This window comes from Cyprinus carpio, chromosome A5, assembly GCF_018340385.1.
Source record: "Cyprinus carpio isolate SPL01 chromosome A5, ASM1834038v1, whole genome shotgun sequence".
In the NCBI taxonomy this organism is placed as follows: domain Eukaryota; kingdom Metazoa; phylum Chordata; class Actinopteri; order Cypriniformes; family Cyprinidae; genus Cyprinus; species Cyprinus carpio.
Window position 1 is genome coordinate 7986669 of NC_056576.1, and position 23505 is coordinate 8010173.

A 23505-nucleotide genomic window follows, 5' to 3' on the forward strand; every position below is an offset into this window, starting at 1 on the left:
TCTATAGAGAAAGAAATATCACTCCATTTGCACATCATTCCAAACTGAGATGGTTTTTCATCTTAAATTCATTCTCATGAGACTAAATGTGTGTAAGAGAGATGCCAATTTTCCTGCAGTATGGCATTTGTGCTCTCACACCTTTAGAGGGTAGTAATTACATGCTGCATCGAATATGGGGAAAAAAGTCAAAATCTGTCTTCTGTGAACAGCTTATGCTCCAGAGACATCCTGACACCATAAACTAGGACACAACTAAAGTGAAAGACTGTTCCTGTAATATCTGGAAATTTGTGTAATAATTAGTAGCACTTACCAAGTCAAGCATCACTTGTACTGCTGAGATTTAGGATTATGGATGTGTTCAAATCACTATTAAACTTGTAGCTTGTTCTTCGCTATTTCTTTTACAGACATGAATGAAACCTCAAATCTTGCTGCTTGTTGAAGAGAGGTGCTTTTACATTACTGGTATTTGAACTTAAAATTTTGACGAAAAATCCATTGAAGGAGGGACTCAAGTCTTATCTAAAGCCGCCTCTTCACCATCAGGGTCCAGGTGCCCATCTAAAGTCATTTCCACCACAGAAATGGTGCTTCTGGTGTGAAAAAAAAAAAAAAAATGCGTAGCATCACTTCTGAAGTCTGCTGGTGTCAAACCAAGAACTGAAATTGTTGAAAAATGGCATAATGCCACAGGATATTTTGTTCCCATTTACAGTATATCATATTGCACAATGGCTATAGCTTCTTTAAACTTTAAAATAAAATTATTTTATTGGCAAATTTCAAATATGTGCATACTGAATTATTTTTTTTTAAATGTATATTTTGAATGATTCTTAAAATTACAAATAAAACAAGGCATAAAATTAAATCAGTAAAGATGTCAAATCCTTGCCTTTGGTTGAACATAACCAATAAATATATAGAAGGACAGCAAACTTAAAAATAAAGAAATAAATGAATAGTTGATCTTTATTTTTGATACTGAGTGAAACTCCCTGATAGTTTCTAACATTTAGGGGGTCCAGACTGGATATGTAATTTTTAAGATGGAAAGGTAAATGGTTATAGGATTTTTTATTTCCTAGGCAATGTTTACATTATTATCAAGCATGAAATATTGTTCATTGTCAAGACAAGACTGTTGGATCAGTCAGTTACACATACAAAGTTGGGCATATCTTGTACATATTGTCCAACTCTCATCCACAAATTTGTAGTCAGTAAGACTCATACAATTTCTGTCCATGCATAATCAATACGTTTATTTCACATACTCTCAGAAAGAAAGTTGCAACAGCTGTCACTGGAGCGGTACTGTACCTTTTTTAAAAGGTACACTTTTGTACCTTTTAGGTACTAATATTTACACTTTAGGTACAAATATATACCTTTATGGTACCATTATGGACTCTTTTGTTACAAAGGTGTGCCTTTTGTAAAGGTACCGGCCCAGTGACAGCTTTTGTCCCTTTTTTTCTGAGAGTGCAGATGTAAAATACACTGGTTAGATACAATGTATGCAAGACTATTGGAGTATGTTTTACAAAAATACAGTTTCTGATTTGTCTGTTACCTGAAATTTCCTAGCAAGTTCTGAGGGAAAATTGCTCACTCCAGTTTTTTCCCCTCAGTGTCGTTAGTCCTGTTTGATGACACTCAAATGACCTTGTTTCCAGGTGCACTGCTGAAGTACCCAGACGTGAGGTAAAACCAGCCAATCAGATTTTCACAACTGCTGCTTTTTAGCCAGCTCTTCCCATTTTTGGTGCAATATGAATCAGTGAATGGTGTGATGCCTCGGGCTAACAATGTTTTGACAGTGAATGACACGGAGCTGAGAGCAGCATGTTAGGTTTGGTAGACTTTTAGGGATTTGACTTATTAATAGAGAGCTGCTGGAAAACTTGCTTTAAAAGCAGTGTCTGTTTTAATATTGATAAATGCAAGCCAGAGCATTCCCAGAATAAATGAGGTGACTATAGGGCATTACCCAGTCAAATAAGCTGTCTTAAACTCTAGTAGAATAACACTGAAGGCCTAATTGGAAATAACATGACTTGTATCTCCTCAGAAGTATATTATGATACTCAGAAACTTTTATACCCATCGTAAAGCATCAGACGGCATGAGTGAAAGTAGTCCCTATAGGCCAACATGTTCTGAGACGCTTTATTGGACTGTCACCACCAATATACAATGCAATTTAGATTGCAATCACATTTTAGGGCAGAGTTTAAGTGGCAATGGGATCACAAAATCGCCCATCTGATTGTACTAAATTATCACCGGCTTTACTGATAGACCAATCATTCATCATTAACATTTATTTCCCATCTAAATATATCTTCATTAAGTGACAGATTCTTTACATACCTTAAGGGCTAGTAAGTAGTTCTTGTGCTTAATGAGACATCTGTGACATTTTCTTGAGGCATTTCAATAATAATAGGCATCGTCACATAAATGGTTCATTGTAATCCTAAACTGAAATGCTTTAATAAATAGATAGTAATGTTTTGCATATTGATAAATTGGATACTTTTACCTCATATACTTAAAGACATACTTTATGTCATAATACAATAGAAAAACAAGCACGTTAATGGAGATCATGGCTAAAGTATGACTGTTTCTGGTGCATGACTAACGTTACAAGTGAACTACAAAAATGTAGGTGGCAGAGATGGTCAGAATGATGGCTAACAAAACTTATGTCTTGCAAAACCAGGCAGTTTTTGCTCCTGATGAGTCATCCATTTCAATGAGTTGCATGGGTTTCATTTGGAGAATTGATGTGCTGCATCTCCCTCACTTGTGTCTCGTTATCTGGAGGTGGACAGAGCCAAACTCGTCCGTATGTAAATAAATGAGCAAGAGCTATGGGCAGGATAGGATGAATATACGCCCTCATTCACTTTCTTTGTTTAATTAGGTTATGTTTACCTGTACTTTACGTTTAACTTCGTCTGTTAAAAGGGTCACTGCAAAAATGTAGCAGCTGGCTCTAATTTTAAATTTAAAATTGCTAACATTATTCATTTTGAAGTTTTATGTGCCTCAGAGTTCACATAACATGTTCTCTGTACAGTGTCGATAGATTTTAGGCTGCACAGAGCCATTGCTTACCATGAAATTTCAATTTGTTGAAATAAAAAAAGAATTGTGTAAATGTATGTGCATTATATTGGTTATTTATATACAGATTAACATATGTATTTTAATTGATTAATTTTAACATTTTAATTTTTCCATTATTAATTTTAATAAAAATAACATCATCTATCTATCTATCTATCTATCTATCTATCTATCTATCTATCTATCTATCTATCTATCTATCTATCTATCTATCTATCTATCTATCTATCTATCTATCTATCTATCTATCTATCTATCTATCTATCTATCTATCTATCTATCTATCTATCTATATGGACATTTTTATACATTATATATTTTATATTTATATGTGACATTGACATTTTTATTAGAATGATTAATTTTAATAAATGCTTTCAAATGATTCAATTATGATATCTGTATATATGTATCTGTATACTCTATATATTGATTAATTAGAGCATGACATAAAATTATTTTAATGATTCATTTTAATAGATTTTAGGACTACTCCAAGGTCTTAAGTGATATAGATGATGGTTTGGACTGGTTATCATGACCTTGTTGGCCCCTGCTGGTAAAAAAAAAAAACATCTTTTTTTTTTATTGACGGTCATTCAGTAGTAGCCATGTCTTCTGATTAAATATATTTTCATGCAAGCACTGTATACATTTCTAATATTTAATTATATTATAGTACAGTAAATGTTTTACCAGTGCCCCATTATTATTTTGCGCAATCTTTAAAGCGTGAAATTGCTCCATCAGCCTTTCTTATGTACTTTGGTGTAACTTTTTTACTTCTATATATTCTGCTCATGTCTTAAAGAATCCAGAGCCTTAAAAATGCAGAATTGTTTAAGTAGAGATTGCAGTGTGGGATTCAGGAAATTTCCCCCAGTAATTTCATCCCAGGGGATGAAGGCCACTTTTAGGGGATTATGGGAGAACAACTCCCAACTCTCTAACTCCTTCATTTTATCTTTCTAGGTCACACTGATAAGCCCAATATGCTGCTAATACATCTCATTAAAGAGATGGGGATTTGTCATAGACAAGAGTGAGTGTGCTAAATGTTTTCTACCAGATCAGGTGTCCATTAGGGAACTAAACGTTGGCATTTTAGCTTTGATATTGATTCTTAAATGTGAGTAGGTTAAATTATGTCAACTCACCACAGTTTTGTATTTTAATATTTTATTGAATTTATGTGTTGGTCTGATTTTCTATTAGAGAGTTTAGAAACCATTAATACAAAGATTTTACTTGGCATTAAAGGAATAATTTCAATTCTGACATTTACTTCTCTTCATTTTGTTCCATGATGGAAAAAAATTTAGAAATTTCTAAAAGTCTGCTATACCCTTTTATATAAATGCTACTTTAAATGCCAAATCAACCATATTTATTTTATAAAAAGTAAAGTTGAAAAGGAACTCCAGAACTGCATCTCATTTTTTTTCTCAGTGTAGAAGGATCAGATGGGAATCAGTCTTTTATAGCCAAACAATGTATTTCCCATCCAACGATCGGCATGCAATTGATAGTCTAGCTCATTCTCTCACTATTGATTACTCTTTGAAAGCCATTCCTCTGGATAATGGTGAGTATATTTTGTGTTCTGTCTTCATATATCTCTGTTCTTGTTCTCTGTTCAACAGATGGCAAATTAATGATATCAAAACCAAGTGCATCAGCACAATTATTCTGACAGTTAGTTGATTATGATACATGTAGCAGAACTAATTCAGACTGTAATTGTGTCTGAATTAAAACAAGTACATGCACCCCCTCTTGCTGTTGTTCAAAACAACACATAACCGTACTTTAGCATTGACTTCTTTAACATTGAATGCATTACCGGCCGTAACCAGATTTCCTAAAAGAATTTGCAGATTTCCCTCAGACCTATTGGTTACCGTTGATAAAGCGGTAATTGTTGGAGATTTTAACATTCACATTGATAATACAAATGATGCATTAGGACTTTACTACTTTACTGACCTAATAAATGCTTTTGGACTCAAGCAAAATGTCACCGGGCCCACTCATCGTTTTAATCATACGCTAGATTTAATTATATCGCATCGAATCGATCTTACTGATATATGTCGTACCTCAAAGTGATGATGTTACTGACCATTTCCTTGTATCATGCATGCTGCGTATTACTGATATTAACTATATGGCTTCACATTATCGTTCAGGAAGAACTATTGTTCCAACCACTAAAGATAGATTCAGAAATAAGCTGTCTGATTTATCTCAACTGCTCTGTGTACACACAAAAACACACAAAAAATACAAAAAAACACTCAAAAAATGCACAATATCCTCTAAAACACAATAAAATCTTTCCCCCATCAAAAAAAAAAAAAATATAAAAAAAAAACGTACTGTGCCATGGTACAACAGTAATACCCATTCTCTCAAGAAAGAAACTTGTAATCTTGAGCGTAAATGGAGAAAAACTAACTTGGAAGTTTATAGAATTGTGTGGAAAAACAGTATGTCCAGCTATAGACAGGCTCTAAAAGCTGCCAGGTCCAAACATATCCACAAACTTATAGAAAATAACCAAAACAATCCAAGGTTATTATTTAGCAAAGTGGCTAGATTAACAAATAACCAGACGCCACCCGATCTAAATATTCCCTCACAGTTTAATAGTAATGACTTTATGAATTTCTTCACTGATGAAATAGGTAACATCAGAAATACAATAACAAATGTAGATTCTACAGCGTCTAATACTTCAGCTTCATTCATCGCACTCATCTAAACAAACAACATGCCTGTTAAATCCTGTACCCACTAAATTACTTAAAGAGTTAGAGTTTTGGGGAGTAGCTAGCTACAAGTAGTGACGCTACTAATGTAACTAAATTTTTCAGTAGCTTTACAGTAGCGACACTACTTTTAAAACAGTGTAGCTTTTCCTGTAGCTAACTACTTTTTCCAGCAAGTAGCTATGTAGCGCAACCAAATGCTACATTCTGTTTTGCATTCTGACCATAGACTGTATAAAAACATGGACGTAGTTCCGTGGCATCACCCGTAGATTTCTGAAGAGCTTTTTTGAAGCTCAAAGTGGGAGGAGCAGGACGTCGCCATCTTAGCAGCGCGTCACTACCGGATAATCAAAAATGGCCAAAGAAGCGGGACCTGGTTGCTGAAACCACACCCACCTAGCTCGACGGCGGTGACAGCAGCGGCAATCCACCTGTCATTCAAGTGGCCATGCCCTTAATTATGCAGAACTTTAAGGCTTAATATAATTTAAAAAAAAAAAATAAAAAAAAAAATAATCCCCCTCACAGTTGTCATGAAGGGGAAAATTAGCTATACAGACCAAAACCATTTTTGTACCAGGCTGTAAACACATTTTTTTTTTTTTCTGCTGTAAAGTTGGGCATTTTAACATGGGGAGTCTATGGGACTGACTCCCTTTTGGAGCCAGCCTCTAGTGGCCAGTCGATGAATTGCAGTTTTAGTCACTTCCGTATTGGTTTCACAGATCTTATCGGGAATAAATCGTCATTATTTAAGATTCTGCTCATACTGGCGCAAAATTAATTAAATTTATTACCCAGATGTTTGGATTTAAATATTTTATAATTACAATTCTTGTAACATCCACTGCACTTAACGCAATTTACATTTAAAATTTTGTGTCCATAAACCAAAATCAAGCACTTTATTTACAAAACGCCCAAGAATCAGACATCTTTTACTGCATATTCTTCATGCTCAGTTTCAAAACTTCTTCTGCCCCAAAAGCTTTTAAGCTTTTAACCAAAGCAGTGTAAGGAGCTTAATGCAATGTTCACTTAAGTTCCCTTAAAGATTTTTTCTTCACATTGATTGCTTTACTCCCCCCTCGTAATCTTTCTTTTGCCAGATTCATTCAAATGGGGATTTAAGAGCTGCTTTCGCAAATCTGGAAAGATAGATGCCATGTTGCTTCATGATGTCACATGTTAAAGATGTCTGATTCTGATCCGCTTGGCCTGGCTGTCTTATTACATTCCCTCATTTTCATCCACCATCATCTCTCTTATATTAAAATCTTACAAATATCAGTGAGTTTGAAAGTGCAAATCACCAGACACGGCAATAAATTTACTGTAAACATACAAGTTATTTTTTTTACACTCTTAAATTTTTGGTTTTATCACATTCTTCAGAAATACATTGATTTTGGTGCTCTTACAACATCATTAAGAGCTATGTGTGTGTTTAAGTAAGTGCTTTAAAACTGTTTTATTACATTTAATCCCATTTGCATATTTGTTTCAGACATGACATAAAACAGTGATGCCATCATTTTAAAAAGACCTTCAGGTGAGTGATAGTTTGCATAATGTCAGGAGAAATTTATTTTGAGAATATTTGTACAGTTCAGCAATTTCATCATTATTAATGTATGTATCTTTTAAATCAACATGATGTGTCTTATTTTTTATGATTAATTGGTGCATGTTATTTCATTTTGTCTTTAAAATAGTTTGCCCCATCTTTAAAGCAAATTTCCTTTGTGGTTGAATTGGAACAATTTTATTTAATTATATATTTATGTTTTTTTTTTTTTTTTTGGGTGCTTATTTGTTCAGGACAGTTTAGTAGATACCAGAAGTACAGTATCAGTAGAGGAGAGAGAAAAATGGGATCAGAAAAGAACCTCATTTACTGTACATTACATTACATTACATGTGTGCATTTAGCACACACTTTTATCCAAAGTAACTTGCAGTAGGAAACCAATTCATCACAGAGCCAACAATATTCATAATATACAGACCTCAAGCTACGACACAGAAAAAATATAATTAATAAATAAATAACATGAATCAAATCATGCCTAACAGTTTTTCTAACTTAACAGGCTAAACATTTGAATTGGCTTCACTTTTAACAAAATTTTCATCTGATTAACAGCAGGAGGAATTGGAGGGTTGACTTGGCAAAATATGCCACTTACAAAACCACTCGATTTATATAAACAAATCAAAGGGAACATTTTCCAAAGCCAGAATGTTAAAATTAAACAACCGTATGGGAGCCATGGCCTTGTTTGCAGCACTTTGACATATAGCTAAAGACTTCAGATGTACCAAAACAGTGCACTTAATAATATGAACGGTAGAAACTGCAATACGAAATATGGCCGAATAAGTCCTGCCTTCTAAATAAAAGAGCCAATTGTTGGTAAAGTCATGATGCCACTGGCGCTGTGATTAGAATCTGTTTGCCATAGAAACAGTCTTAGGGGCCATTCACACAGAACACGTTTTTCTATTCCAATGTGCTACTTTTCCAGGGCTGGGTAGTAACTGATAACATGTAACATGTAATCTGGATTATGTAATCAGATTCCAAAAATCAAGTACCTGTAATTAGATTATACTACATTTTAAAATACTCATAATCCGACTACAGTTACTTTTTTATTGATTACATGATTATTCATTAATTATTCATAATTTATTGATTATCCTTGATTATTCTTTTTCATCTTTAAAAATGTATTTTCAAGATTAGTCACTTGTCAGGTAGCTGTAATTACACAGAAAATTGAAAGGCCACACAACATATGACCACTGAATTTACAAAAATGATTTCAGTGTTTTCTCAAGATTTTAACATTGTGGTTTTCTCCCGACCTTGATCCCTAATCAATTTGTTATATGTCCCTTCCATGTAAAACGGATTTTCTGTACAATAAAAATGAAACCTAATTCACTAATCACAATTCTGAAATTCCTACAGATGTTACTGCTGGTTCCTTGATCAAGGGTTTCCCAGATATTGAGAATTCTACAATTAAAAACCAAATAAACCATTCATCATGCTGTTCAACACAACAGCAAATGCAAACCACCCCTAGTGCAGTTCTCTGTGCATGTCATGACATGCTTGCTTGAAAATGATTGGCCATCTGGCAAAACCAAGGACTCCAATCACAAGAGTGGCATCAGCACAAACCGAAATTTCAACCAAGGTTGACCCGTTTCCCATCGAGCAGCTCGAAACAATGATCTCCAGCTGTGCGAGACAAATTGGTTAGAATCCTGCCGAGTTTAAGGAGGAGACCTGATTATGTGCTGTGCTGGAGAAACTCCTGCCAGCCGAGTCGCCCTGTGCTGCAGCAGCCGCAGGAATTAGATGGCATACAGAAGTGGTCTTCCCAACTGACAGCAGCAGTTAATGAAAGAGAAGATGGAGAGAAAGAGGGAGGGAGAGTGAGGAAGGCTGACATGGGACAGCAGATAACTGTTCTTGCAAGTGTCACACCTTAACCATGAACTGCCATGTTGAGAAATCACAAAATACTTGGTGTGGCTGGGTAATCAGTACTGTAGTGGCTGAGCCTTTGAAGCGTATACCACAAAAGCTCATTTACAGCATCTTAAGTTTGCTTTCAATGGAATAGTTCACTCATAAATGAAAAATCACCCTCCTGTCATTTAAATCGCCTTTCTTCTTGGTTCTCAACCGGTTTTGTTTCATATTTGACATTGGACTTCAAGTCCAACGCAGCACCAAAATTGTTTAGCATACAAAATTGAACAAAAATATATCAAAACATTGAAATTTTTTCTCTTAACATCTTTTGATAATTTGATAATTTGATGATTTCATGCTCTTGGAAACCATTTAACATAAATTAACAAAAATAAAAAAAAAAAATTTAAAAACAATTTATACAAAGCTGAAAAAAATCAAATTAATTAAGTAAAAGCCACATGGAAACTTAATTAAGTTTAAGTTGAAGTACTAAAATGACTAAAATGACTAAAAAGTAAAAAAATTACATTTATTTAAAAATGTAAAAAATTTAATGAAAGCCACATGGAAGCTATTAAATCTAAAATCAATCAATAAAGAAATAAATAATCAAACAAACAAAATAAAAGCAAACCACAAAGAGTGATTCATTAGCTTTAGATTAGTCAACTCAGTCATATACATACACAACACAGAAATATTAACACACATTATACTGAAATTAATACATTTACTATAAAATAACGTACATGTACTATAACAGAACAATATTTCCTCACCAAAGGTCACGATAATTAGTAGTAATATTTATTCACAAATGAAAATGTGTATAATGTCTTGGGATGCTTTTCAATAATTATTCATGTAAGAAGAATAAAAGGTAACACTTTATTTTAAGGATCAATTCTTGCTATTAATTAGTTACTTATTAGCATGCAAATTACTAGCATATTGGCTGTTTATTAGTACTTATAAAGCACATATTAATGCCTTATTCAACATGAACTGATAAGATGATTAGATCCCTTAATCCAGCCCATAACTAAACTTAACAAGTATACTATTAATAAGCAGCAAATGAGGAGTTTGTTCAGGGAAAACTCTTAGTTAATAGTGAATATGTGTTCCCTGTTCTAAAGTGTTACCGAATAAAAAGAAAAGCATTGAGAGAAAGAAGACAGAGATTCATTGATTCATTATTGTATACTGAAATTCAAGTTCAGAAGCAGTGTATTCATCTTAAAACCGTGCAACAATTTAAAGAAGCCATCCTGTTCTTCTTTCCCTCAGGCCACTCAGGTAGAGCTGTCAGAGGTGGATCATACTTTGTTTTAAGAACCAAACAGGCAGCAACATCAGATCTATACTGAAGTCTAAAGTGTGGGCGAGATTGTGAAGGATAAAACGAGTGAAGCCACAGCAGAGAGTGATCTAGAGCCCTGGGGAGAAACGGGTGGTGCTGGGATGACATTTCTGGGGCATTCGCTGGAGTTATGGTTGAATTGTATATTGTATTGCTCAATGGAAAGATTTCCACAAACACACCTCAAAATCTCCATAACACAAACTCTGAATCACACTCACGACATGCCAGGAGCTTAAAGTTAATAAAAAGTGTTTGCCATTGTCAAAGAGCTGCAAGAAAATAGCCTGAAATGAGGCAAAGGAGTGATGAATCAGTTCAAATGGAGGTTTTTAAGTCAGTAGTTGTTATAGTTTGCCAAGAACTTCAAAATTATAAAGATCTTTTGTTTGCCTCCATATTAATACTTTCCACTCCTGGCTGAATATCTCACTTAAAGGGTTTCCTTTAGGTAATATATCAATAAGCATTAAGTTGGAAATAAATTGCAGGCTAAAGCTCTATTTCAAACCCCAGTGAGCTGCCTTTCTGTCTACGGCCTTCTAAACTTCCCCTTTCTACTTTCCCAGCTAGCAAAAAAAAAAAAGCCATTCAAATATGATTTTTCTAAACATCCAGTTTTTAAATGTTTTAAAGGGGTCATGAAAGAAAGCGAACCAAAATTTTATAATTGAAAGAAAGAGAATCAAACTGTTATGATATGTAATGTATAATGTACATTCAGCCAGTTGTTATCTCAAAATAAACCCCGATGGGGTGATCAGGACCCCAACACCAAGTGGCTACTTGTCTCAAGTAAATTAGACATGAAATATTGACTTGAATTGAAATGTTTTATTAGCTCTTACGCAAAGCTTCCGCGAAGAAAAACATTTGTTAATTAATTCCATTCAAAACACAACACCACACAATAAACTAAACCACAGCGGAGTGACTCATTAAGCATATAAGTAGTACCGGTCAAGATAACTCGTAGTACCCGGATGAGCAGTGTGTTATTCAATTTGGCAGTTGTTATCGGACAATAACATACCACTGGATGGCGCGATTGACCAATCAGAATCAAGTATTCCAAAGAGCCGTGTAATAATTAAATCTATAAGACATTACTTTAAAATAAATGCATACTGCAAGTTTCAAAACTCAAAACTAACTTCCCAGATTAAAATATATGAATTATTATTTTGTACCCTTCTTAAACATCAGGATTTTAAATCAGTTGTGAAGTCACTTAACATGTGCCATTATCGTATATAAACAAGGAGGAGTGTTACTGCTGTTATGTAAAGAAAGACCTTTTGCAAACTTCATAAACTATCCTTGAGAAACATAATATAAAAAAATCTGAAACTGCATTTCATGAGCATCATGATCTGTGATTGGTGTAAAATGTAAGGGCTCAAGTACAGACACTCTTTGTCTTTGTCTGTGTTGTTAGCTGCGTTACAGCACAATGACTAACATACATGCAAAACAAATGGACAAATCTGAGGTAAAAATACATTTTTATTTATTTATTTATTTATTTTATTTTTATAGTTAATTAAATATTTGTACAAATTAACATTTCTCCCACTTTGTCTGCCATCTTAAATGTTTTTTTTTCCCCACTTAGTTTTTTGCAATGCATTCTGGGATTGCATTCTTCCTTACTAAATACAGGTTTTGGAACAAAGGTTGTGTGTTACAGTTGTTTTGCATCTTTCCGCTCTGTTGGGAAGAATAAAACGGGTTATAAAGTTTCAGAAATCCTGTAATTGTCCTGATAATGAATGATCATCATATTATCATCCGTGCCAGCGGTGATTTCACGGAGCTTTTTTGATATTGTTTAGTGAGATAATTCCAGTTTCCTCCACTATTTGGTTTTGTTTGTCTTTGAGACACTAGGGGAAAGTTTTATCGTCTATGTTTACATAACCCTGCACAGCCAGCAGCGTCGCACCTGTGATTAGATGTTCCTCATCCTCTTTTATCCCATTTTGCCAGATCTGAGTGTTTTGACAGATCATTTCTCAGTCTGTTTATTGAATATACGTCTTTGAAATCTCTAATCGTGTTTATGGAGAAGGAGACTACAGGTGTGCTAGCGTGACTTTCCCCATTGGATGGCAAAGTTGTCGACTAATATAGTTTCCTATACGAGAGCACAAAAGTGGTCCTCCTCAAAGGGGAGCTTTTTGGCTCTGAAAGCCAAATCCTCCACTGTGCTGCCTTCAAATATTAGGCTTTATTTGGTCTTAGCGGAGACGTGCTCACTAAAGTGTAATTATTTAGATTTACTCATTCTATTGCTATCAGTTTTTTTTCTAGTTCAAATTGCGGCATTTGTATCATAGAGCATTTGATTATAAATTTTGATGTTGTTTGAATTAAACATATTTTTAACCAGCGTTCATACTTTTCATTAGGGGTTCAAGTGCGTAGTGCTGAAACTCTGTTGTAATTGTTAGAATGGCCAAGGATCAGAATTCTCCAACTAGAAGTGATTTTACTAAAACACCTATAACTCTTGACTTTTTCGCCAAACTTGGAACACGTAAGAGCTCAATCTGAGGAGTTTGGCAACTTGGTGCCGCTATAACAGGGGAAAATATTTGGCAACAAATTGTCCCAAATTTCCTTTCAGAAACTTTCCACTTCGTCATAATTGACTAATAGTAGCTGTCAAAACAACATTTATAAATAACTATTATATTATCATTAATATTCATAATATAAAAAAAATCATAACTCATATTACATTCAAATTAAATGTATTTATTTATTTTATTACATAATACATATTATATTATCATAATTATTCATAATGTTAAAATATTCATAACTCATAAATATTCAAAACACATAATTCTATTAAATAATACAACCTATAGATTAGACTACACTAGACCTTTAGATTGTACTCATTTCCAAAGCCTCAGTTTCATGCTAATTGCCATTCCAACAGTTTTTTCCATTTCTCTGGTGTCCCGTCACATGGCTCCTTTCTGACTTCAGAGGCAGATGAGCAGACAGCTGTGCAATATCCTCTCTCTCATCCTTCCTCTGACCCTAGTCTCACTTTACACCTCCTCCATCATTCACTCCCCTGAGGATGGCAGGAAAGGATGTAGACGTGACTTTTGAGAGGATGGACAGTTTTAATACTGTGCTTGTGCCCCCCCAGGGATCGGTTACCCCTGAAGATATTACAAGTTCCAAAATGAATCACATTCATTTCTCACCGTGCACAAGATGACAGGAGTGAGACCCAGTTTGAGGGCCGAATCTCTTCACAACCATTCACATGGAAGTGAAGGATCACAGAGTGATGTCCATTCCTGTGACCCGTTGTTAAAGCATGAGACTCCCTATTGATATCAGAGATATTATCAGCATCTTAAAGGTCAGTTGTGACGTTCTCTTCTTCCATGTTTCATCAGTATATGGTAAAGGTGAAGTGTGATTTTTTTTTTTTTTTTTTTGTTATGCAGAGACGACTGTAACTGTTAGTTATTTACCTCCAAAAGTTTGAGTCTGCATTAGTTTGCAATCCTGACCAGCCCAACACAACTACATAAACTTAGACAATGGCAGAAGTTTACAGTGGGACTGTCTGTTTGTCTGACCAATGGAAGACGAGGTGATTATTCAACTAAACTTTCTGTGATATCATGAATTATCCAAAGGAAAGACTTGTAGGTAATATTTAACAAAAATAAAATAAAATAAAATAAAATAAAATAAAATAAAATAAAATAAAATAAAATAAAATAAAATAAAATAAAGATTGGATAGTAAAAATAGCAAATACATTTATTTTCTTGGAAAATGAGCAATGTTATTTCCAGGAATAAAGAAGTAAACCCAAGTAGTAAAGAAGTAGACCCAAGGCCTTCACAACAACGAGCAAAACAAAATCTCAATACATCTGTTTTCCTCCTTTTGAAATAAGAAAATATCAATTATGGATTAGTACAGTAGATGCACTAAAAATGGGCCAGAAAAATGTTGCAACATTTATATGATACAGTATTTGGTTATAAATACTGAATTGGTTCCAAATACTGAAACATTCCACTTTGGCAATAATAGACTAGATCAGTGTTTGTTTGTTTGTTTATTTGTGACTGACTCTTTTATCTCACATAAAAATTCAAAACAATATTTCATGTCTACATATTTTTTTATTTGTCAAATAATTAGTTAATGTAGGCTATTCAGTCTGTTAGAAATATTATGAAAATTAATATTTTTATAATTATATTTGAATGTATATTTTACACACCACCACTGAAACAGTTTTTTTTTTATTTATTCATTTATTCACTTCATTTACTACGAAAGATTTCTATTTCAAATCAATGTTAAAAATGATATATACATCAAAAGAATCCTGGAAAATTGAATTGCATTTATCACAAACTGTTTAAGCAGCAAATTATTGATGATTATAATGAGAAATGTTTCTTGAGCAGCAAATCATCATATTAGAATGATTTCTGAAGTATCATTTGACACTGAAGGAGTAATGATGCTGAAAATTCAGCTTTGCATCACAGGAATAAATGATATTTTACAATATTTCAAACTGCAATAATATTTCACTATATTACAGTTTTTACTGTAATTTTGATCAAATAAATGCAGCTTTGGTGAACATAAGAGACTTATTTTAAAAACATTAAACTGACCCCACATTTTTGAATGGTCGTGCAGCTGTAAGAAACTATTCTTCTTTTAGCGCACATTAATGTGTTGCAGGATTACTGAACGTCTTTCTTCAAGGAAATAAAAATGAGACAGTAGGATGTACAGTAGTTATGCACCATGAATCTGTGTGACAGCTACATTGAATATACACTCAGTGTGCATCTATATTTGGACAGTGGAGAGAATCACAAAATGCAATGCTGAGAAATAGTTTCATCATACACACTCAGTGAGAGGCCAGTTTTTTGTTCTTGAGTATGCTGTTTTTAGTTTTCTGATTGTTCTTGTACTATTTTACATGGTGACACAAATGTGAAAAAAGGAAAAAAGAAAGAAATTGAGAAATATCTGTATTTTTTCCCCCCATACAATGGAAATCTGTTTGGTGTCCATACAAGCATTTTTAAAACGGACTACTTTTATTCTGCAGAAGAGAAAAAAGTTGTACAGGTTTCAAATGACATGAGGATGAGTAAATGATGACAAGATTCTCATTTTTAGGTGAACTATTCCTTTAAATGCAAATCCCCACTGAATTAAATGTCATGTGTTTTTAAGTGGATAAAATGATGAGTCCTATAGCTTAAACCTGTGCTTACTGTGGGATGCATTAATTTATGTTCATACCTATTTTCTCATACTCATTATTTAGTACTATTTTTTTAATACAGTATATAGCTATACATTTTAGATCCCTCAATGTGCCCAGGGCTGAAACCGTTAACAATTCATGTCTATAGTGAGTGAACCAGAGTTCCCAGATACAGTATATCTTCTACAAAATAGAGACATTTTCGACCAGAACAACAGCAGTTTTCATTTTTCTTTGTTTACAAGACAAAATTAATTACAGGACAACTCAGTAAACCAGAAAAAACTACCCTAAACAATTACTATTTTACTTTTAATACTGCAGTTATGCTGGTCTTTTTCAGTTGTACAATTATTTTTAATTCTAATGGTTATGAGATCTGCAGCTTCTGGAAAAAAAAAAAAAAAAAAAAAACTTGATTACTTGACCCCATGCTAGCAAAAGTATTAAACATTAGCAAGCACACTATTATGATCAGGCAAATATTAGCTGTGGCTGCTTTATGTAATGAAAGCAGTTAATTAGTGAGACAGAAAAGTAACCATTTCTTTGTATTTAATGTGTCTTTTAGGATATATTCAGTTATATTAAAAAAAGATAGATAGATAGATAGATAGATAGATAGATAGATAGATAGATATCACACATACAGTCTCAATCTATAGAGAGAGATGGATTGATAAAGAGACAGATTTGTATGTAAAAAGAGTTACACAACATGATTGCAAAATATTTTAAAACAGGACCTGACATTTGCTCATGTACAGTATTATGCTATATTAACTAGTAATGTCTAATACTAGGAAATCTGTAAGTAGCAGTGTTGGAAGTAATGCATTACAAGTAATGCGAGTTACGTAACCAGATTATTTTTTTCAAGTAACTAGTAAAGTAATGCATTACTTTTTTAATTTTTTAGGAAAATATCTGAGTTACTTTTTCATTTACTTTTTTAATAAGTAATGGCAGTTGCTTGTTTTCCCATTTGTTGACTGACAGCTCTCCTGTCCCCATGAGAGAAGTCAAGAGTTAGTACAGACGTGTTGTGTGCTAAACTAGACTAAATGTGCACATGCATTTACTCATCTCACTTGCACAAAAGCAGATTCAGTATTCCTCAAAATTAATAAAAGTGAGAAAAGCAAACCTGCAATAAATGTTAACACAAAAATCCTTTATGTATTTAATCCCATTTTATAAACCAACGTTTTTGTTGTTGACCTTTAATGATCCAATTTAACCATATACTAATAAGCAAAAATGACTTAAAGGGATACTCCATCCCAAAATGAAAATTTTGTCATTATTCACTTACCCCCATGTCGTTCCAAACCCACAAAAGTTTTGTTCGTCTTTGGAACACAATTTAAGATATTTTGGATGAAAATCGATAGGCTTGAGACTGTCCCATAGACTGCCAAGTAAGTAACAGTGATAGTCAGAATAGTCCATCTGACATCAGTGATTCATCCGTAATTTACATTCACTCCCCCCACCTACAATCCCTTGGATTACGAGTCCAACTCTTTAACCATTAGGCCACAAGATATATAAAACAGATTTTTTCTTTGGTTAAGTGTATATATATATATATATATATATATATATATATATAAAACAGATTTTTTCTTTGGTTGAGAAGAAAGTGTTGAACTTTCTTCTCTTGCGTCCTCTTCAAGGAATCCAGAATGGCCTGAAAGGTTTGTTTATTTGCCTAAGGCTTATTTATTTCACTTCTGGTGTGAAAGGGCTTTTATATTTGCCAACAATATAACTTTTTATAAATTTAAAAACAAAAAAGCAAGCCCAGGCCATAAAAGTAATGCAATTAGTTACTTTTTTTTAGGGAGTAACACAATATTGGAATGCATTAAAAGTAATTTTCCCCAAAACTGGTAAGTAGTACTGCAATCTGATTGTTTAAATTAAATTGCATGACTACATTAAACCATTTGTTTTTGAAATTTTCTCTTCTGTCTACAGGAAAGTGTAATTTGATTGTTATGCATCAACAGATACGATCTTAATGTGAAAGCAGAGGGTGTGTATCAGTACATAAATGTACACGTTCTTCTAACTCTTTGAAGGTTTTAGACGTGCGAGTCATTTCTCTTTGAACATCTTAGACATTAAAACCCTGTCCCTTTGAAAAACTCTGAGCAACTCTGTCATATATGTCTGTGATTCTTGGATGTGTAAGTGCTATTCTGTGATTAGCATTTACAAAATCTAACCTTTACCATTATAGTAAACAGAGGCAAGAAAAAATTAAACAAACCTTCTGTCTGACAAGAAGTTACATGCTGTTAATTACCACAGAAAATAAAATGACTGTTTGCTCAGTTTGTTAAAAAAGCAAAAATGGTGTTAACCAAAATGCACTTGCATTAAATTGCATTAAATTTGCAACGAGGAGTAAGTGATTTTATCACATTGTTGTTACTGTACACTTTATAACATTTCCACCAAATTCAACCTAAAACTGATTTTTTTAATTTAAATGAAGTTGAAATTTGTTAAATTAATTTCCATTCTATTTCCATTTATTTATTTAGCACATTTAAAAACAACAGACGTTGACCAAAGTGCTTTACATATTGGACATAACATATTAAATCTAAAAATTATAAAACACAATGAAACAATCACAAAAATTCATAAAATTAATTTTAATCAAATGCAAGAGAGAAGAGATAAGTCTTTAAGTGAGATTTAAATGCATCAAGAGAGGTAAACTGTTCCATAAACGAGGAGCTGCAACAGAAAAGGCCCCGTCTCATTTTGATTTTAGTCGAGACTTGGGAACAACTAGCTGAAATCTTTGTACAGATCATAAGGGCCTAGATGATGTATACTGCTGAAGAAGTTCACTAAAATAACTTGGTGCCAGTCCATTTAAGCCCTTTAAGACAAATAATAACAACTTATACTGAATCCTAAATTTGACTGGAAGCCAATGAAGGGTTATTAATACTAACTAAGGGATGTTAGTCCCAGTTAAAAGCCTAGCAGCAGCATTTTGAACAAAGTGCAGGTGTGAAAGTGATGCATGAGAAACACCATAATACAATGAATTACAAAAGTCCAGTCTGGACGTAATTAAAATCATTAAAAGACAGAAAAGTTTTCAATTTCGCTATATTCTTTAATTGAAAAAACAAAACAAATCAAAAGAAACAAAAAACAACAACAAACAAAAAATGTATATACTTATCAAACTTTAACTCTGCATCAAAAATGACTCCAAGACTCCTTGCATGATTATGTACCTTAAATTTAAGGGGACCTAATTAATAGATTATAGGTTTAGAGGAACTCAGAAGGCCAAACCAAAATCACTTCAGTCTTTGATTCATTCAGGTGAAGAGAAATTGCTGCCATCCACTCCTTTATATCATTAAAACATGCAAAGAGAGACTGTAAGGCCGAATTATCCCCCATTTTTATAGGCAGATAAAGCTGTGTATCATCAGAATAAAGATGGTAACATACATTATGTTTCTCACATATATCAGCAAAAGTAAGCATTTAAATAGAAAATAAGGCTGGGCCCAATATTGATCCGTGCAGAACCTCACACTTCATTAGGTCTGAAGAAGATGAAAAATGTCCTAATTCAGCAGAAAATGTTTTAATGGATTATATTTTCAAAACATTGTTGTGTTTTTGTTTATTTTTTATAAACTGCAGATAAGCTGCTGTTGTTTTATGTGGTAATTAACAGTTGAAGTGATGTTGTCAGTAAAACTTGTTTTCAACCCAAAACACTGTTCATTCTGTGTTGGAGGGAGGGACAGTGATTAATCACAGATTATTTTGCATAAAGTCACACATCAGTTTCTCATTGAAGATCTGGGTGAAGTCTAGCTGTCCTTTAGTATAGCCAAGTCAAGTCACCTTTATTTATATAGTTGTATTGTGACCAGGCTGGAGGTGTTTGTGGTCCAGGACAGGTCCTCCGAGATGGTGGTTCCCAGGAACTTGAAGCTGGAGACACGTTCAACAACCATCCCGTTAATGTGGATGGGGTCATGCGTGCTCAATTCTTCTTCCTGAAGTCCACAATGATCCTTTGTTTTTACAGTGTTAAGGAGCAGTTCATCAGCTGCACCATGTGGCAGGTGATGAACCTCTTCCCTCAGGCAGTCTCATCGTTGTCACTGATGAGGCCAATCACCGTGGTGTCGTCTGCAAACTTAATACTGGAGTTGGATCCATGCACAGGCTTGCAGTCAATGTCGCTGTAGTATGAAATGGGCTCCCACACAGCTGTGGTACGCCAGAGGTTAAGTGTGGCAGGAGCAGGTGTGGCCTGACCTAACATGCTGAGGCAGTTGGTCAGAAAAATGATCCCTTGGAGGGAGGTGTTAACCAGGTCTCCAAGTTTTGTGGTCAGCTTGGAGGGACCAGACGGTTTAAATGCTGAACTGAGTTCACAAACAACATCCGTACATATGTGTTGTTATTGTCCAAAAGTGTGAGTGCAGAGTGCAGCACTCTGATACTGCATCCTCTGTGCTCCTGTTTCTGCGGTAGTCTGATGTGTCCCGGTGGGTGGGAGGCAGTCTTTGAGGTCTGAGACAAGGCTCAAAGCACTTCATAATGATGGGTGTGAGTGCTGCAGGCGGTAGTCTAAGTTGTTTCGGCTGGCACAATGGATGTGGACTTAAAACATTTGGCACAGTTGCTTGGGTGAGAGGTCCTTTCTGTGAAGACCCCTGTAAGCTGCTCTGCACATGCCCTGGCACACGACCAGGCATGCCGTCCGGGCCGGCCTTGTGTGCGTTGATCCCTCAATGCATGTGGACATCTGTGGAGGTGAGTTTGAGACTGGTGGTCTGCTGAGTGACCGTCTCCTTGCTGTCGCTGTTGAAGCGAGCAAAAAGTCTTTAGCTCGTTAAGGAAGGAGACGTCCGTGACCGTTGGAGTTCTTCTTGTAGTCATGATGGCCTGGATGCCTGCCACATGCGTCGGGGGTTTGGGAAAGTGTTCCTCTACCTTCAGCTTGTACAGTAATTGGCCAGTTTGATGCCCCTTTAGGTTAGCCCTGGATTTACTGTAGGCCTGCGCGTCATCTGACCTTAGAAGCGTATTAGTGGGTTATGTGTAAGCCAGGTTAAAGAGATGGGTCTTTAATCTAGATTTAAACTGACAGAGTGTGTCAATGTTAGGTAGGTTATTCCAGAGTTTAGGCGCTAAATAGGAAAAGGATCTGCTGCCCGCAGTTGATTTTGATATTCTAGGTATTATCAAATTGCCTGAGTTTTGAGAACGCAGCGGACGTGGAGGACTATAATGTAACAAGAGCTTGTTCAAATATTGAGGTGCTAAACCATTCAGGGCTTTATAAGTAAAAAGCAAGATTTTAAAATCTATACGATGTTTGATAGGGAGCCAGTACTGACAGGACCGGGCTAATATGATCATACTTCCTGGTTCTAGTAAGAACTCTAGCTGCTGCATTTTGGACTAACTGGAGTTTGTTTATTAAGCGTGTAGAACAACCACCCAATAAAGCATTACAATAATCTAACCTTGAGGTCATAAACGCATGGATTAGCATTTCTGCATTTGACATTGAGAGCATAGGCCGTAATTTAGATATATTTTTGAGATGGAAAAATGCAGTTTTACAAATGCTAGAAACATGGCTTTCTAAGGAAAGATTGCTATCAAATAGCACACCTAGGTTCCTAACTAATGACGAAGAATTGACAGAGCAGCCATCCAGTCTTAGACATCATTCTAGGTTATTACATGCAGAGTTTTTAGGTCCTATAATTAACACCTCTGTTTTTTCAGAATTTAGCAGTAAGAAATTACTCGTCATCCAGTTTTTTATATCGACTATGCATTCCGTAAATTTTTCAAATTGGTATGTTTCACGGGCCCCAAAGAAATATAGAGCTGAGTATCATCAGCATAAAAGTGAAAGCTAACACCTTGTTTCCTGATGATATCTCCCAAGGGTAACATGTAAAGCGTGAAGAGTAACGGCCCTAGTACTGAGCCTTGAGGTACTCCATACTGCACTTGTGATCAATATGATACCTCTTCATTCACTGCTATGAATTGATGGTGGTCATATAAGTACGATTTAAACCATGCTAATGCACTACTTTTAGTATAATGCATGGCAGACAAAAAAAAAAAAAAAAAAAAAAAAAAAAGCCCAGCAAACACATTCTTTCTATTTAGAAATGAAATCCTTTGTAAACACAACAAAGATTCCGTATACCAGGATTGAGATAAAGCATATTAAAATAGGTTCCTGTATCATTATTCACTTTTGAAGTTTATGTTCAATGCTAGCATTCAGTACCGCTTGTATCTTTAAACGGGCTTCATTCTGAATCTTTTTGTGTGTGTGTTTTTGATTCAGACACACCGAACTGAGTACAGTGGCACAAAATTGGGGCTTTCTTTGTTGTTAGATGAAGTGAATCTCTAGAGACTACAGCAGAGAGAGAGAGAGAATGCTTCTTAAAGAAAACAAAGTGGTTTGGAAGGATCTCGGATACGTACTCATCTGAATTCCAGGAGATTGTGCACCCATAAGAACTGCATTGTCCGCTTGGAATGAGACTCAAAGTTTTTCTTTCTTTCTTTTTTTTTTTGGCTTCTTAAAGGGGCAGTTCACCCAAAATAAAAATTCTGCTGTTATTTACTTAACCTCTTGTTGTTATCATTTAAAGGAACAAGGTTTATTATGAAAATCTTTACAAATTAATGCAACATGTATGAATTTTGAACCCTAAATAAAAAGCTAAAGCCAAATTGTGTCATCACCATAAAGTTTCTAAAAACTCTTTCAGTCTATTTAAAATCTACACTGCAAAAACAGAAATCTAAGAAAGGAAAAAAAAATCTTATTTCTAGAAAATACATCTTGTTTTTTGCCATAAAAGATAAAAATTATTATAAAATACATTGCATACTAGTTCATAAATCTTACTTTAAGAAAATTGGTCTTATTCTGTCTTGACAAGTAAATGCTAACTCATTTTGAGGTAAATTTTACCAGAAACGACTGACAGCTATAAAGTGCAAGTTTTGGTGCATGTTCAATTAGATTGTTGTGCTAATTTTAAGAATAATACCACTCCTAAAAATTCTATTTTCAAGAATCTTAATTAAGAAAGTTCAAATATATATATTTATATTTTTTAAGTGATCTTCTGTTTGTGTCTGTTCATGTATTTGAAAATTCAATTAAGACAAATTGTTTGTGTGAATATAAACACTTGGTCAAAAAGTGGTTTGAATCTGATTTACTATATTTCATATCATCAACAAACATACAACAATGAATTTATTGTATGCAGAACAATCACATTTACAAAAGTTTTAAAGTTTGGGTTAGAGTGTGATTGCAAACACAGTAAGGCTGTAAAAGCAGACTAGTGATCAGATGGGTTTATCTGTTTGCTGTGACTTT